Source organism: Ambystoma mexicanum, chromosome 2p (genome assembly GCF_040938575.1).
Source record: "Ambystoma mexicanum isolate Mex_15411 chromosome 2p, UKY_AmexF1_1, whole genome shotgun sequence".
Lineage (NCBI taxonomy): Eukaryota > Metazoa > Chordata > Amphibia > Caudata > Ambystomatidae > Ambystoma > Ambystoma mexicanum.
Genome location: NC_090923.1, coordinates 452,269,795 through 452,286,356, shown reverse-complemented (window position 1 = coordinate 452,286,356; position 16,562 = coordinate 452,269,795). Strand labels below are relative to the sequence as shown.

Sequence of the window (16,562 nt, the reverse complement as noted above, 5' to 3'; positions counted from 1 at the left end):
ATATCTGCATCGTGCAGGACTGCAGGACTTCCAAGGCTTTATATCTCCATTCACTAGGAAATTCATCCTCAGATGCTTGCAAATAAGAGGGTAATATCAAGAACAGGCCATTGTTAGCTTCTTTCATTAGGCATTTGCGATATAATGCACAAACTTTCCAGTTATACATGGCAGCGAGTGAAATCAGGCCTAGTTCGTGTCGCACTATAGAGATGGGTTCCGACATCGGCAAAAGTAAGACTTTCTTCCAATATTGACTCTCAATCTTAGTCCAATAAGAGTCTGGTTTCCACTTTCTTGTTTCTGCTCCATAGAACAGAACAGTGGTCACCTTCTGCTTATAATAAGTAATAATTGGACTGATTGAGAATTTACAGTATTTCATTTTAATATTTTTTGTTTGGGAGATGGCTGCCACTCATTTATTCCTTATGCTCTCATCATATGGTTTGTCGTGTATGTGGTTATTGACCAACACGCCCGTTTAATGCATTTCATTGTGGCTGGCCTGCTTGTACTTGACTTGGGGAATCAGAAACATGGAGGCAGGGTAAAAGGATGCTTCCCCTCTGCGAGCCTGCTAATTTTATGCATATACATTCAGAGTGCCTACATTCGAAAGGGCTGGCTACTTCAACGACAGGAATTGCACACTCTCGGTTTTGTTGCACTTGTATTACTGCTGCGTGGGCACTCTCTTTATTTGTAAATTATTAAGCTTAGCAGACCTTATGTTTGCATATTTCTCAAGCTAAGCAAAGCGTGTAATGTGCACTGTGTCTCGCTGATAGTGTTACTTGGACCTCCACTAGTATACATTTAAAACAGATGGATTCTCTTTGTCAACATTCTCATTTTGTCCACCAGAGGGAGCATTACTTCATAACTTGGCGACATGTACACACGCTGTCCAGACGGTACACAGACCTGGCTAGGCTAACGGGTTGACTGGGTGCACGTGATTTCAAAGCACATTTTAATTTGGTTTGCGGCGAGCCAAACCTACTGCAGTGTCCTTAGGTTTAAGCGAGCACTCATCAAAAGTCCCAGCATCTTGTGTATTTCATGACTGATTGGCGTTATGCAGTGCATTAAAGAATGAACCGGAACTACAACCCAAGAACGGCCACATGCAGTGTAGAGGACCATTCGAGCGGGTTAGGACTCATTGGTGATGTAATAGTCTAGGTTATTTGAACACGATTTAAAGAAATGTAGTGTTAACTAGGGCTCGTATAGCGCACATTCATCACGTTATCAAGGCGAGTCGAATTGGGGTTTATAACACGTTGTAATAGCAAAAATCCCATCATGTCATGGACGATAGCTCAATGGGTTGAGTGGCTGCTGGATGCGGTTGAACGTTTTGAATCGGGTCAGGGACCACTGGATTGGTTACCAACATATATTATTTCAGCTCTTGAGTTTATTTTTTGGCAGACATTATTTTATTACCTAATTCACGGAATAGCTAATGATTAAAGCAGGTGTGAATAGAAAGACAAATGCCTAACATGGCAACATCAGTGCTGGAAATGGGAAAGATGTACTGGGGAACCCTCTCATCCTTAAAGGGGCGGGGCCATAGGGAGGAGGGGCCGTGGCTCAAGGCTGTGGTCCCAGGCCAGGTCAAGCAATACAGTATCTTTTCACAGTACCCAAACCTGGTGATTTGCATAAAAGTACCCCAAACACAGACTCGTACAGTTTGCTTCCCAGGCACTGTTGGCGCACCGTGGCTTGCCCATGTGGAGAAAGTGGGTGGGGCTTAGCCCCTCATTTAATGTTTTCACTAACGGTAGCAACTCTGTTGTGCGTAAAGTACAGGTAGGTTGGACAGGGAAAATAGACCAATGGAAAAAGGAGAGGGGACATACAAAGAAGGACAAGAAGAAGGAAGCAGTGGGTTGTTTGAGTGAGATTAGAGGAGGTGGAGGTGATGGACCAAGAGATCAGCAGGAGGAAGGAAGGAGCAGCAGAGTGTGGCGGCAATTTCTGGACAAGTTGCGTCATTGGTTAGTAGGTGCAAGTTGTACTGCAGTGTGTGGGGGTGTGGCAAGTGTGATTAGGTGAGCTAGAGTATGGAGTACATGTGAAGTGTATGTGACTGAGAGAAAGTAAAAGCGTGACAGTATTTTTAGTGTGGAGGAGGAGTTGTGGTGTTGTGTGGGACTTGGCTGAAATGGCTAATTCTGCTTTCACATTTCAGATCGAAGAGACAATTATTTTTCCAAGTCTTTTAAACCGACGATATCTTTGCTAGTGAAACATTGTTAAAGGGATGTTATGTTTAAGTTGCACTAATAAAAACCTATGAAATGTATTGAAAAAATCTGTGATGTCATCAATGATGTCATCAGTGATGCCATTTGTGATGTCATCTTTGATGTCCTGGGTGTTAGTTTAGCAGTGCATGGTTGTGACCCGAGTTATGACTGCATAGCTTTCCATAACTGGTGAATTTCTTTGTTTTTTGCTTTTAACCTTGCAAACAAAATGTCCCTTTAACATCGTTTTTTTCAATTAATTTTCATAGGTTTTTATTACTGTAATTTAAACATAAGGTCCCTTAAAAAAGTTTTTTTAGTGAATTTCATAAATATAGGTTTTTTATTAGTGCAAATTAACCACAAGGTCCCTTTAGCAAAGTTTTTTCAGTGAATTTCATAGGTTTTATTAGTGAAAATGTTTCATGATGTTACAACACTGTATATAAGTTATTAATAATTCCTCTTTTAACCTATATGAAATAACTACAAACCTCCTTCAACAAACATGTTTTTGCAGCGCATACTGACGTGTGTCATTTTCATGCAAGTCATAGTTGAATTGCCTAGGGCATGAGGCTCAACCATGACCCCAGCCGTACAAAACCACCTCCGTTATCCACTGCACATGGCCTACTTCCTAGTCCAGTTTCCACTATACCCTCATAATGTGACCAAGGGCCAGTGCTCAGGGCTTCAGCCATGGCCGGTATCCACATCCATGGGGCATGGGCTTCGGCCACATGGGCGTAGGACATGGAGGGGATAGGGGGGACAAATCCCCCCACAATTTTAAGTGGTGGGGATAAAATGGCATTTATCCCCCAGAATAAAAGTGTTTGTTGGGTCAGGTCGGGCACAAAGCCAGTGCAGTGCACTGCACTGTCTGCAGTTGCAAACGTCTGCAGGCTGCTGCAGCCATCACTGCATGCATGCAAAAGTAAAAGATCTTCTTCAGACTGCCTGAAGGCTAAAGGTACATTTATTTGCTCACAGCTCGCTCATGCGTGCTGCGTGCCTGCGCATTTGGAACGTGCCCACGCCACCGGGCAACAAACTGCACGTGCCCCTGCACAGTGCACTGCTGTGCAGTCTCAGTCTGCATTTTATTCCACAACGAAGGGAGCAGCCTGAGCCAGACAGCGACGCATGCTCTCGTCGTGCTGACTGAGAACTTGAAGGCTGGGCCGGCCTCCGCTGACAGCGTTATTGAGGAGGGAGAGAGAGACAGAGATTCTACTCGACAGCTATGAGCTACCTAAGGTAAGTCTAGATCTCCCTTTACCCATTGCTCCCCCAGTCCCACTGTGCCCTCAAGCAACGTTGCTTCTCCTATTCCACCACTGTGCTCCTTGCTTCCAGTGTTTCTTGTGTACCCAGTGCCCTGGTACCCCAGTATCGTTTGCACCTCCAGTACCTGTTGCATTATTATGGGAACGCCATGTGCTCTCCAGTGCCCCATCAGCTTTGCCAGGGCTCTAGGTAGCCCTCCCATTGCCCATGTTCACCAGGGTTCCTTGTTCCCCCAGTGCTCCTTCCACGCTCTTTGGTCCCCAGTGGTCTGTATTCTCCCCAGTGCTTCTTGCTCCCACGAACGACTCCTTCCATTCCACAATGCTCCTTTAGCTCACTCCCACTGTTTCGTCTGTCGGGAATTATTCAGCACCCGTAACCTCTGCACCTTCCATGACATTATATCACTGTGAATCACCAACATACACATTCAGAAAGTCAGACCAACTGGCTTTGCTAATGCTTGTTTCATCACTCGCTAGCTCCTCTGCATTTTCAAAGAGAATGTCCAATGAAAGTAAGCAGCCCTTCACTTGTAGCAGGTCTTGGCTGCTGGGGCTGGCAGAGAGCACTGTGGCAGATGCTGGCTGCTGTTACTGCCACTGGGCACTGTGGCAGATGATTGCTGCTATTGCTGCCACGGGGCACTGTGGCAGGTCATGGCAGCTGAAGCTGCTGGGGGCACTGTGGCAGGTCTTGGCTGCTGGAGCTGCCAGGGGGCACTGTGGCAGGCCTAGGCTGCTGAGCTGCCAGGGGGCACTGTGGCAGGTTTTGGCTACTGGAGCTGCTAGGGTTACTCTGTCAGGTGCTAACTGCTGTTGCTCCCAGGGGGCACTGTGGCAGGTGCTGGCTCCTGGAGAATACCAGGGGACACTGACAGATGCTAGCTCCTGGAGCTGCCATAGAACACTGTGGCAGGTGCTGGTGGTTGGAGCTGCCAGGGGGACTGTGACAGGTGCTGGCTGCTGTAGCTGACAGGGGGCACTGTGTCAGGCAATGGATGCTGGACATGCAAGGAGCACTGTGGCAGGTGCTGGCTGCTGGATCTGCCAGAGAGCACTGTGGCAGTTTCTGGAGGATGGAGCTTCCAGGGGCACTGTGATGGGTGATGGCTGCTGAAGCTGCCAGGGGGGCACTGTGACAGGTGCTACTGAGGCTGTTGGTGCCAGGGGCACTGTGACAGGTGCTGGCTGCTGGGGCTAGCAGGGGATACTGTGAGAGGTGCCTGATGCTGGGGCTAGCAGGGGGCACTGTTGCAGGTCTTGGCTGCTGTTGCTTCCAGGGGGCGCTGTGGCAGGTGCTCGCTCCAGGAGCTGCCAGAGGGAATTTTGCCATTTGTGCCCATCTAACGTCCTCATCGACTGATTTGTTAAAACACTTATGGTAAGTGTCATGTTAACACACACACAGCACTAAAAAGGCTGTGGAAGCAATGTGCATACAGGGCACAGACCGGTTACATTCCTAACCATGACTGATCCGGGGATCTCCAAGGCCTGCACGGCAAAGTAAACATAAACGTCCGAATTTAGATATTGACATCACAGAAAAGGCTACTTAAAGGAGTGTCTCCAGTCTATCATACTTAAGAGTACCACAGGAAGTGACATAACAAGTAGTTGCCATGAGGAAGCAAAGAAACAATGTCACTATTATTACATGTGGTGCAACTTCATGGTTAAGTAAATCATGAGTGGGGCTTTGTGACAAGATAAACAATAGCATAAGTTGTGAACCGAATATATTGCAGGGACTGTAGATAAGGCAAAGATTAGGTAATTTGCCCAAGATCACACACGTTGGTTAAGTGTTGAAACCTTGCCCAAGATCACACATGTTGGTTAAGTGGTGAAACTGATTTGTTGGTGCTTTACGCAATTGTCCCTTAATATTATTAAAGCTGTAAATATTTGTTTAGGTTTCATGTGTTTAAATAATATTTTGTTTTATTGTCATGCTTTGAAAAGTACACAAATTGGAAAGTACAGCATCAAAAAAAGTATGGTTTTAGCTTTATTTTCCCGATCGCAATAGACAGTCACAGTGGATCTGCCTAAATAATTCTCTCTTGGGTTTTACAATTGTTGTGATTATTTCACACAGCATGCAGCATTATGCACCCCTCCCATTTCTTATCACCCGCCATTCACACCTCCAAAGGGACAAGAGTCCTTACCAATAGCCTCTTCACTGCTTTGTCAGCTTCAGTTAGCCTCCAATTGCACTAAGAAGAGATGTTTCACATATCGCTGAGCCGCTCTGCTGCCCTGGTCTTCAAATGTCACACGAAAGTGTGAGTGCGCGGGAAGGCTTTGTTCCTGATGGCACAAGCCGGGACATTTGCGGGATGTCGGACACAACATATTAAATCGGGGCAGTCATGCAAAATATGGGATGGTTGGCCACCCTAGTTACCCTAGTTAAGGCAAAATTGGTAAAAACACAACACCATTGCCTCCACATGAAAAAAGTTGATTTATGTGACCGCCACAGCATGCAGATCATGCCCCTTTGCTAGGGGGTATTCAATGTTGGCATTCAATGTTCAAAGTTAAACTCATTTCCATTTGCTCGGGCAAATAAATTATAATCTATTATCCCATACATTTTCTGTACGGTTGGATTGTCGACTAATTTCTCCCTATGGCACGCCCTGATATAACATTCAAAATAAAGCAAGCTGGTGAAGGGTGCCCCGTTCATTGCTTCTGGGCACTGGGGTTGTCGTTGATGCTTGGAATATTACCTTTCATGATCAGCTAGCGAGCATTAAATGATATTTGTGTTGCATATTTGCCCTTACCCTTAAAATGCAGCCTGTTGCATGCAATGTTTTTAGTTGGGGAAAAAGAAAAGCTGACCAAAACATGCATGTGGTTTGTGTCTGCAGCAAAGTCCCTGTTAAGAGGGTTGTAAAGTTTGTGAGATTTGTGGACAAGGAATGTTGGGTGGACACCCAATCTTTTTTGGGACCAGCTATGCTCAGGCCATGAAAGACATTTGACCTGGGAAGTGGTAACATTTTTACGTGAACTGAGCCTTCTGAAGTGAGACGCCAAATTGAAGGATTTTATACTCTGAACTGCTTTTCTTTTTCTTAATTTTCTTGTTTTCTTTTCTTCTTTTCTCTTGTTTTAAACAGTGATGATATATGTAATTTAATACGTACTGTTATTTTAATTTTGTGAAAAGTCTAGTTTTTTGACTAAAACACAATAAATAAATGAAAAAGCAAAGTCCCCAAGGTGTCACCCGTCCCCCCCAGATTTTGTGTGTCTCCTACGCCCCTGTTTGGCCATGCCGCATGCCACAATAAGCAAGTCAGAGTAGAAATTTGTCCTTAAAGAGGGCCAAGCAAACTGCCCAGGCACCACATTTGTATCACTATTTTTTGTACCTACATTATGACACCTTTCAAAAATAAAACACAGACACATTTACAAAACCATGCTTTCAAATCCTTGCTGATGCTCCTTGCGCAAGTATTCTGCAATCCTATTCAGCACTCCCTCTGTAGCCACAAGTAGCATTTATTTCCCCATTCAAACCTATCCCGATTTCGAAGAACTTTACCACATATCTGGTCCCTGGTGGCCATGGCCAGTGGCCAGAATTTCCGGGCATTTTCTGCCATGCCCGGACAATCTGGTCACTCGTCATGGCTACAGGCTTTACCTTTGTCAACAAGGTATATCACTGTTTTTTGTACCTACATTATGACAATTTTCCAAAAATAAAGAACAGACACATTTACGAAACCATGCTTTTGGGTCCCTTCTAATCCTCCTCTCAAGTTTGCTACACATTTGTCTGTGTTTTATTTTTTGAAAAGTATCAAAATGTAGGTTATGTTATTTTAATTGAGACTTATAAAGCGTACGGTTGCGGCAAAGGCTTCTTAGCGCTAGAAAGTGAGATATGGACAAGGAGAGCTAGTAGTGATAGGTTTTCAGTTATCAATCAAATATAAGGTGCTCCTTAACAGATCTAAGTGTAAAAAAAATGAAATTCCAGAGCTGGATTGCCGCCCCTATCAATCGGGAGGCCTTAAAACAGAGAGGCTACAAAGCAGATGAAGTAGAACGAGCTATAAAAAAGCAGAAAAAATACCAAGAACAGAATTGTAAAAAGACTGACAAAAAAACAAGAACTACACAAACAAAAGTAGATTTTAACACAACTTACAATAGTGAAGCAACACTAGAAGATTTTACAAAGTGATGATATATGAGACAAAATATAGAAGTCAAACCAAGGATTATTTATCGTAGAGCTCCCACATTGAAACAAAAAATTAGTCCTAGTCATTTGAAAGAAGACAGAATGGAAATCCTCAGTCAATTCCTAAAAGTGCCGGCACCAATAGGAACTCACAGTTGTGGAAATTGTATTATTTGCAATCAAATAGAAAATGGAACAAAGGAAATCAAGTTGCCTAATGGAAAATTACAAAAGATCAAGCATTACATTAACTGTGATACAAAATATGTAATCTATGCTATTACTTGTATCTGTGGGAAAAGATACGTTGGAAGTAGCATCCGACCATTAAAAATTAGACTCCAGGAACATTTAAGAGCCATCAAAACTAATGATACCAGATATCCAATGGCAATACATTTCAACCAAGAACACCAACTGAATGAAATCAAAAACATTAAATTCCTTGGCCTAGAAAGAGTTGACACACCAGAGAGAGGAGGAAACAGAGAACTTTTGTTAAGAAAGAGAGAGACAAAATGGATATGCACTCTGGATACGTGCCAATCAGGCCTGAATTCGGAAAATGAAATGGCCTACTGGCTATGAACACTACACTTTCTGCATTCATCACTATATAATGTTAATTTCTTGCATATATTTGGTGTTTATATTTATTGTTTATAATGTGCAACACATCAATTTGTTGTTTCTTTTGTATGTCATACTCTGTGAATCATCATTATGTATGCGGGCTGAATTAATTTCTATTTGGTCATGCTAGGCAACTTGAATTTTCCTTTTCCTTTTTCTTTTTCTTTTCTTTTCTTTCTTTGGATTTAAATTATTCCCCTTTTTTTCTTCCTCTAAATATTTTAAATATCTTTGATTTACATCATTTTATTATTTCCCCCAAAAAATCCTCTTTTTAAAAAATTCTTTTCAACAAAAATCCGTTCATGCTTAAACTCACCTTCCACTTTTAGGTACAACATGCTAGAAAAAATAGTCCTTCCATAAGAAAGGTCTAGTTACGCGATCCTCAGTAGTGGAAAATGGCCGCCTGACGTTTTTAGCGTGACGCGTGACGTCATTGCGTAACGCAACGCGGTAACGTCATACGTCACGCAATTGCGGGCTTTAAAAGAGAAAAGAAAGCCAAACAATCCACCAGCGTGGATCCTGGCGACTGGTGGCAATCGATCCTGAGGAACAGCAGAAACAAAAAGGTAATTAACTTATAGAGGAAGTAGCCGTAGCCTCCCAAATAGAAATAGAAAAAGATTATGATAAAATACATGATTAATATATGGTCTAAAAAATTGATTTTATATTATTATTAGGCAAAAAAATAATTTTGAAGAATTGCTCTGAAAACAAAAATAAATACTGTTGATGACAAAATATATATGGGATATTTATAATTCCTAAATGTAATACATGATTAATATATGGTCTAAATAATTGACTTTCTATTATTCTTAGGCAAAAAAATATTTTGGAAGGAATTGTTTTGAAAATAGGAATAAATACTGCTGATGACAATACAGATATGAACATTTAGAGAGAATGTTGGTTGACATATAAAGAATAAGAAAATTAGGTGAGTATCAAATAAATCATATAATTTAAATAGATTATTCTTTCTCCCTACCATTTCGATTAAATATTTTCTGATTCAAATTCTGACTATTATTCTATTCTATTTTTTTTTCTTCAATACCTTCCTTTTAGTATCTCTCCTGAAGAACCACGGATAATCACCGTGGGGAAACACATGTTGAGAGCAAAAAAATGTGAATGGAAAAAAGGAAAAAAAGTATGTGTATATGGACATTTACATACATGAAGGAAATTTAAAGTTGCATGAAAATGAATGCAAGTTTAAAAACTAAAATTGGAACAGCAATCAAAGAATGACCTATATTATTTTTACCAGAAGCGCAACCCACTATGGTGCTTTTACAATAAGAAAATTGTTTTAGGATATTGCTGCAGTCGCAATATAAGCACTTAGGGTGCAGAATCTGGGTCAACAAATAAATTCTTTTTAAGCACATTATTGATATCGCCAAAGTAGGAAAATAAAGCTGAAAAGGACTGCAAAATAGTTAAACAAAGACTCTGTAGCAGAATAACCACACCGCCTTGAAAGGGGAGACTTTGTACCACAATACAACCTCCCCTTGAAAGCATAGGCACTTTATCAGAATGAACCCTTCCACATGAAGGTTCTGACTCTTAAGAATGAAGCAGGTATCTATTTATTCAAATTGATCCCTTACCCTCTTGAAATGTAGACTTTGTAGCAGAATAAAATCTCACTCATATAGCAGGATACTCTATATTCACCTAAAACACCCCCTTTTAAAGGGGAGACAGTAAAGAATGCACCCCTCCTCTGAACAGAAAGGGGTCTGTAGCAGAAGCAACAACCTGTCTCCATATGTATTTCTCTTCATAACTTCATTGATGGCAGTGGGCTATTTGTCCCATGGGAACATTCAACAATTCAGTATAAATATCTATAGTATGGAATGCATTCCGGCATCATTAAGGGCTTCTCAAACTGGTGGTTTCTGATTCTATTTAAGCTCTTCAATTCAATTTGCCACTCTAGGGTCGTACCTTGTTCATGGGTGCAGAGTATCATAGTCCCCATTTTCAAGAAAGAGCACACCAATGACCCTAACTGCTACCGACCAATCTCCCTGCTTGACATACTGGGAAAAATCTTTTCCAAGTGTCTGTTATCCAGATTAGAAGAATAGGCCGCTTGTTTGAACCTGTTAAAATCATCCCAAGCAGGATTTAGAAGATCATATTCCATGATTGACAACTGCTAGCTGTCAAACACGTGGATAAACAAATATTGTGCAATCAACGGTGGGAAGTTATATGTGGCTTTCATTGATTTAGAAAAAGCCTTTGACTCAATGCCATGGCACAAGTGATGGGGAAAGGGATTTGCATTAAAGATACTGGCAGGGTCCTTGAAGCTATTATAACTTTGCTACAAGGACACACACCCATGCGTCAGTGCGGTGCATGTGTACAGGAAGGCTGTGGCGATTCTTTCGAACAAATAAAGGGGTAAAGAAGGGCTGTGCTCTAGCCCTGCTGTTATTTGTCCTATTTCTTTCCGATTTTAATACTGAGGCATTGGGATCTAGGGCTAACCACCCCTCACTCACTCCATGGCACATCCTTTGGAGCTCTCCTGTATGCTGATGATACAACTCTGTGATTTGATGCCATGGGGGTTGCAATGCAGCCTTTCTTATACCGAGGAGTATATTTCTGCCCACAGACTGAAACTGAACAGGTCTAAGACCAAGGTCCTGATCTTTGGAAAAGGATTAAACCAATCATGATGGCAAACAAATTGAATTAGTTGAGTAATACTGCTACCTTGGTTGATTTTTTACCAAAAATGGGGAGTGGTCAAGACATATAATGGTCACTGCCACAAAGGCAGCCGTAAGGTTAGGGGGGCCGCTCAGGGTATACCATATGTATGGCGATCGTATGTTGGACAAATGTCTCGTGTCTGCAAAGCCAAGGTACACATTCTGCTGTTATATGGGAGCAGGATTTGGGGATATTCCAATTGTTCTGCTCTGGAGATGATTCAGAATAGAACTATTAAATAATTAGTAGGGCTCCATAAAGGTGCCCCCAACAGCCAGTTTGGGTTAGACCTAGGGATTTCCAGTATTGAAATACAAGCAAAACGTAGATTTGCCTGTTACTTCTTGAAGGCTTGCCTGGGCCACTCGAAACACACTAACGTGAAGGAGGTGGTCGTGAGGGGTCCTTGCATCCACTTAATATGTTTGGTTTAGGGAGGGGCTCAAACCTTTGGATACCTCTGGGAATTTCATATATGGATCCCTCGTATCACTCCCGTCTTATCTGGAGACCATGGTGAACCAGAGAGCAATAGGGGTGGACTAGGAGCGGACTTTGAGGGGTATCAGGTATTAACATCGCCACATATATGGTCGCCGTAAATAATATCACCGGGAAAATGTTGTGACGATATTATTTGGGTGACCATATATATGTCGACATGGGGCAACAAAAAAAAATGTTTAAAAAATAAACAATTTGGGAGTTGCGGGGGTGACCACCGCACGACCATTTTTCAGTGATATTTTTGCATGGCGATATTTTTGTGGCGACATTATTACATGGAAACGTTTGAGGACAGCAAGTACATTCCCGTTGCTTGCCCTTCAAGGAGGTCTACACGTCAATCCATTTCGTGGTGGTGAAATGTACGAGGTTGGTGTTGATGTCCAGATTGAACTTGCTTCCCTAAAAGACAGCAGATGGGCAGGAATTGTCACTGTAATGCCGCAGTGGTGGAGAATTTGTGTCATTTTGTACTGGTTTGCACATGCTATTCTGAAAAATGTATGGAATTTGAAAGCAGTATTTTAAGGACTGTAGTATCAGGTTATGTCGGGGTGCACTCATTGTGATAATGAATTGTAATGATACTGCTTTTTCTTACAGTCTATATCATTTAGTATCAAGACCTCTTTTAGGCAGGCTATTGCCCAGCATAGCGTGCAATCTTAAAATTCCTTTTAAATTTAGTGGTTTTCACATGTGTTATTCAATTTATTATTGTTTTTTTACATGTTAATGGATAATCCGAAGCCAATAAAGAGTTAACAGACTATAGTTTGGATGTGTGAGTCAATTTCTAAATTGTCAATAGCACCTAAGATAAACCAAAAAACCACCAATAAGACTTTTACAGAGAATATTTTTTACAGAAATTCTAAGCATTTGCTCTCAGCATTTTTAAGAATGAATGCTATAATGGAAATTCAGTTAAAACATTTCTTTTTAGAAGATTTAACTTATGTGCGCTATATCACATGAAGGCAATTCTTAAGCTTTTGTGTAGAAGATATTTTGTAAATAGTGCAATTGTACACTAGGTAAAATCCTGTAAATTATATGTAGCAATAAGACACATTCACACTGTGTTGTTGAATTGACACATATGTGATTAACTTTGCCATACATATAATTAGATGCATTCAAATGAATCACTTCCAATAGGGGAACATACATGAACACCAGTTTAGAGATCCCACTGTGATGTAGTCTAAAAGAATTGTTTAATGTGACTTCATGCACGCTATAGTTTTCAAATACAAAAATTACAAGGTAACATTTAATTAAGTGTTAATGGTTGCTGAAAGGTGCTGACACAGATGGGTTGGACTGGTAGCCTAAGGTAAAAGACCGGAGTAGGGTATCAATGGCTTAAAGTAATTACCGACTGTGTTAGCTGCCTGCAATAGCCATTAATGCATTTTCTGGAGCCCAGGGCATCGGCCTGTGGTGCTAATGGCCAAATGCACTTTATGAGGAAGCACAGGCCATGGCTAGCATGCAATCCGTGTTTGCTCACCAAAAATATAAAACTAAGATGTGCCCCTCATTCATTTCAATGGTGTTGACAAAGAGCAGTGTGGAGCTGAAAGTCGGAATTGAGGAGGCTGGTATGGAGGAGACAGCATCCACGAAGATACATGATTACAATAGTTTGAGATGCAGGTGGACATGGGATTGCACAGAAGGAACACAAGGTTGGGGAGGTGGATGCAAGCATCCAACAGCTTGTGCCAGATGTGGCTTATATCTGCAGGTAAAGTCCACATTTGGAACAACCAGATTGATTGTTTACATGTTACGCTCACCTGGTATCCACAGGGACGCCACCCAGCCGTATGGACACTAGTATCCTTCTTTGCGGTTCCCAGATGTGGCCAGTGGGGGAGGTTCTGCCTGTAATACAGGAGGGCTATGTTCAAGACTGGCTAACTGGGGTAATTAGCCTCCCACCACCCCTGTATGCCTTCAGACCCTCTGGGGCCTCTCCTTACCTTATTGTTGATTCAGGTGTGCTCTCCTTTCTGCCTTCTTGGCAGGGGCGCGTTGTCCTTTGTGTGCGGATGCGATCTATTTACTTCACTGATGCAGGCCCGTTTAAAGTCTTTCAGGTAGGTCTTATTGCTGTTGTATACTGTTGTTATTCCTGCATGCCTTTCTTGGTTTAATAATGTCTCTTTCTCTACCTTAGATGTGCGGAAGTCCAGTATGGTGCATTGGCTGAATTGGGTCTCGCCAGTAAATGATGGCGTGTGATGAGCTCTATGATGCGGTAAGTAGACGCTATGCGCAGCACAGTGATGCCCTGCCTTTGCTAACCTGTTTTCTTTTCTTTACCCATAGATCGCGGTGTTCACCCAGGGTGTGGAATTCCGAGGCGATGCTGGTCGAAGGGTGACCGGCTAGGTAAGCCTTTTGGCACAGTTCATTATGTTGTAATGTCTCTAATACCTTGTTTCTTTCCTTTTTGCAGATCCGTCGGTCCGGGAGACGTGCTGATCCTAGGAAGCTGTTCGCAGGAGCTGTGGGCAGCTAAAGATGAACATTGCAGGTAAGATGCTGCGGCTAACAATGTTCCTTTTGTCTCCTTACAGGTGCTGTTTCTCCGAGGTTCGCGGGTATAGCTGGACACGGTGAACGTCACGTTGATGGATTGCAAAGTAACGCGAAGCGTGTTATCCAAGTCGGATGTGGTTTAAATAGTTTCAAGAAAGTAGTCCAGGTAAAGTAGTTCCTAGGCTACCACACCCAAAACACTATACCGCATAGCTTGGTTCCTAGAAGCCAAGCTATGTGGATGCCTCCATGTTGGCTGGCAGCTTCAAAATAAAGTAGTTCCCCAAACACATGTCTTCACTATGTATGAGCCTGGTGCCATAGGCGCCAGGACTGGCTCCAAGAGGGCCAAGGCAGTGGATGCCTAGGTTTATTGGAGACCCGTGCCAAGACCTCTCCTGGCCCATGGGCTTGCCAGAGGGGTTTTTGGATGTGCGTCGTGACATTACATCTTGCCAGGTGCTAATAACAAATACATTATTTTTGGTCCTGATTTCCACCACTTATTGTTTTAATGTTTTTAATGTGCACTCACCACTCTGTTGCGATTCAAAGCAACATGGCATGGCTTGAATGAAGTGTATAGAACTCTATAAAGACCAATTAAAGAAATTAAAGAATTTACATTTAGATTCGAATAATATATTTTTATTTTTTAACGATAAAGACTAAACAGGTGAACAATTAAGCATTTTTGTAGCCTGGATATTTGGATAGAAAACTTCAACCTAATCGAGATCAAATCATCACTGTTCTAATTTTCTCTTTTCGCCCTGTTGCCTACTTTTAAGAATGTCAAAGCAAATGTGATAACAAGCATCTGCATCAAGGTGGTGAGATAGTTCAAATGCATTTTCAGCAGAAAAAAATTCCACAGTCAGACCAGACCCATTACATTGTCATTGGCGAGGGATGTTAGTCACATTTAGCTTTTGCTTTGAATCTAATTGGGAAGCATACAACTGTTTCATCTGTGCTTGAACATATTCTGAAATTGGCTGCCGAAGGCTGTCTGAATCATTGAGAAATGCTGTTATCCAATGGTCAGAATCATGAAGAATCTGTACAGTGTGGGCTGTCACTGGGCTGAAACCTTTGGATGACAGGCAAAGGAGAGCCGATTGACTGCGTGCATGACCTATATGCAAGCTGACAATTTTCTTCACTGCATCGATTAATCGATAATTGAGTCAGTCCCCTGACAAAGGTTTCTCTGTATCAGAGTTTAAAAGATGTAGCTTAACTAGCCAGACTTCCTCACTTTCGTCTTCATTTTCAGTATAGCTAGAAATTACTGTCATTTCCACATGCACAGTTGACTTGGTGTCCACCTCCTTTTAACTTTCTTCTGGAATCCATCTTTTCAAGCATTACACTTCTAGTGCAGAATGGTTCAGCTTTTCTCTCTAAGACACTATAAACAAGTTCCAAGATTTATGGCAAAGGTATATGGACCTAGGAAACGGTTTGAAAGTTTGTCTCCCACACGCGTGTCTTTTCCTCTGCTCACTCATAAAACTTTATCTCCAACCAGTACCTAAAAAATTATGAGGGTTAGGATTTTTGACACTTTTCTTGACACTATTTGTCTTATGGGCTAAATCTCACCACGTAGAGTCTGGTTGATAGGGCAACGGTTTAAAATGGAATAAACTTGATTAGTGACTTAATAAAAATTGCTTACTGGATGTGACTGCAGAGATAATCACAAGACCTGGCTAATACTGAGAGGGGGGAGCTATATCGCTAAATACATAGTCAGAAGGGAACTATATCTCTGGAAGTGAGCTGGGCATCAAATTCCTGGAAGTGGGCTCTTTACCTCTGACAGATCAAATAAGCATTCCAGGTGCTTTAGCCCTAAGGCAGGGAGGAAGCGTATAGCCTAAGAAGAAAAGGGAAAGTAGGCAGAAGTGCAAATTGACACCAGTTGGTCTGATAAAGAAATCCTGACTCCCTGTAGTGTACACATTTTCCTTAATCTTTCCAGAGTGGGCAATCCCCTTTTCATTTGTGAGGAAATCCCTAGGACCAGTAGGCTTTATCCTATCACCCATGCTGATATTATTTTAATCTTAACGTAGTGTCATGTATACTGCTGAATACACCACAAAGGTAAAACCTAGTGCATGTTGATTTGAATATAGTGCTTCTGTTATTCTAATACTGTACAAATGTCTACCTGGCAACTTTATGTGCATACAGGCAAACAGTAAAAGAAAAAGAGGAGAAGGACTCGCTGTGGCATACAAAGAACATCTAAAAATAAGAACAGCGGATCTGCTGAACACCACGAACTGTGAATCCCTTGTTCTACACCTGACACCAGAC

The 16,562-nt window shown here is 42.0% G+C and overlaps 1 protein-coding gene across 3 annotated transcripts in view; it reads right to left on the bottom strand.

The window, feature by feature from the left end:
* MITF (melanocyte inducing transcription factor) overlaps positions 1-16,562 on the bottom strand; it is a 937,190-nt gene that overhangs the window by 536,750 nt on the left and 383,878 nt on the right. The window lies entirely within an intron of this gene.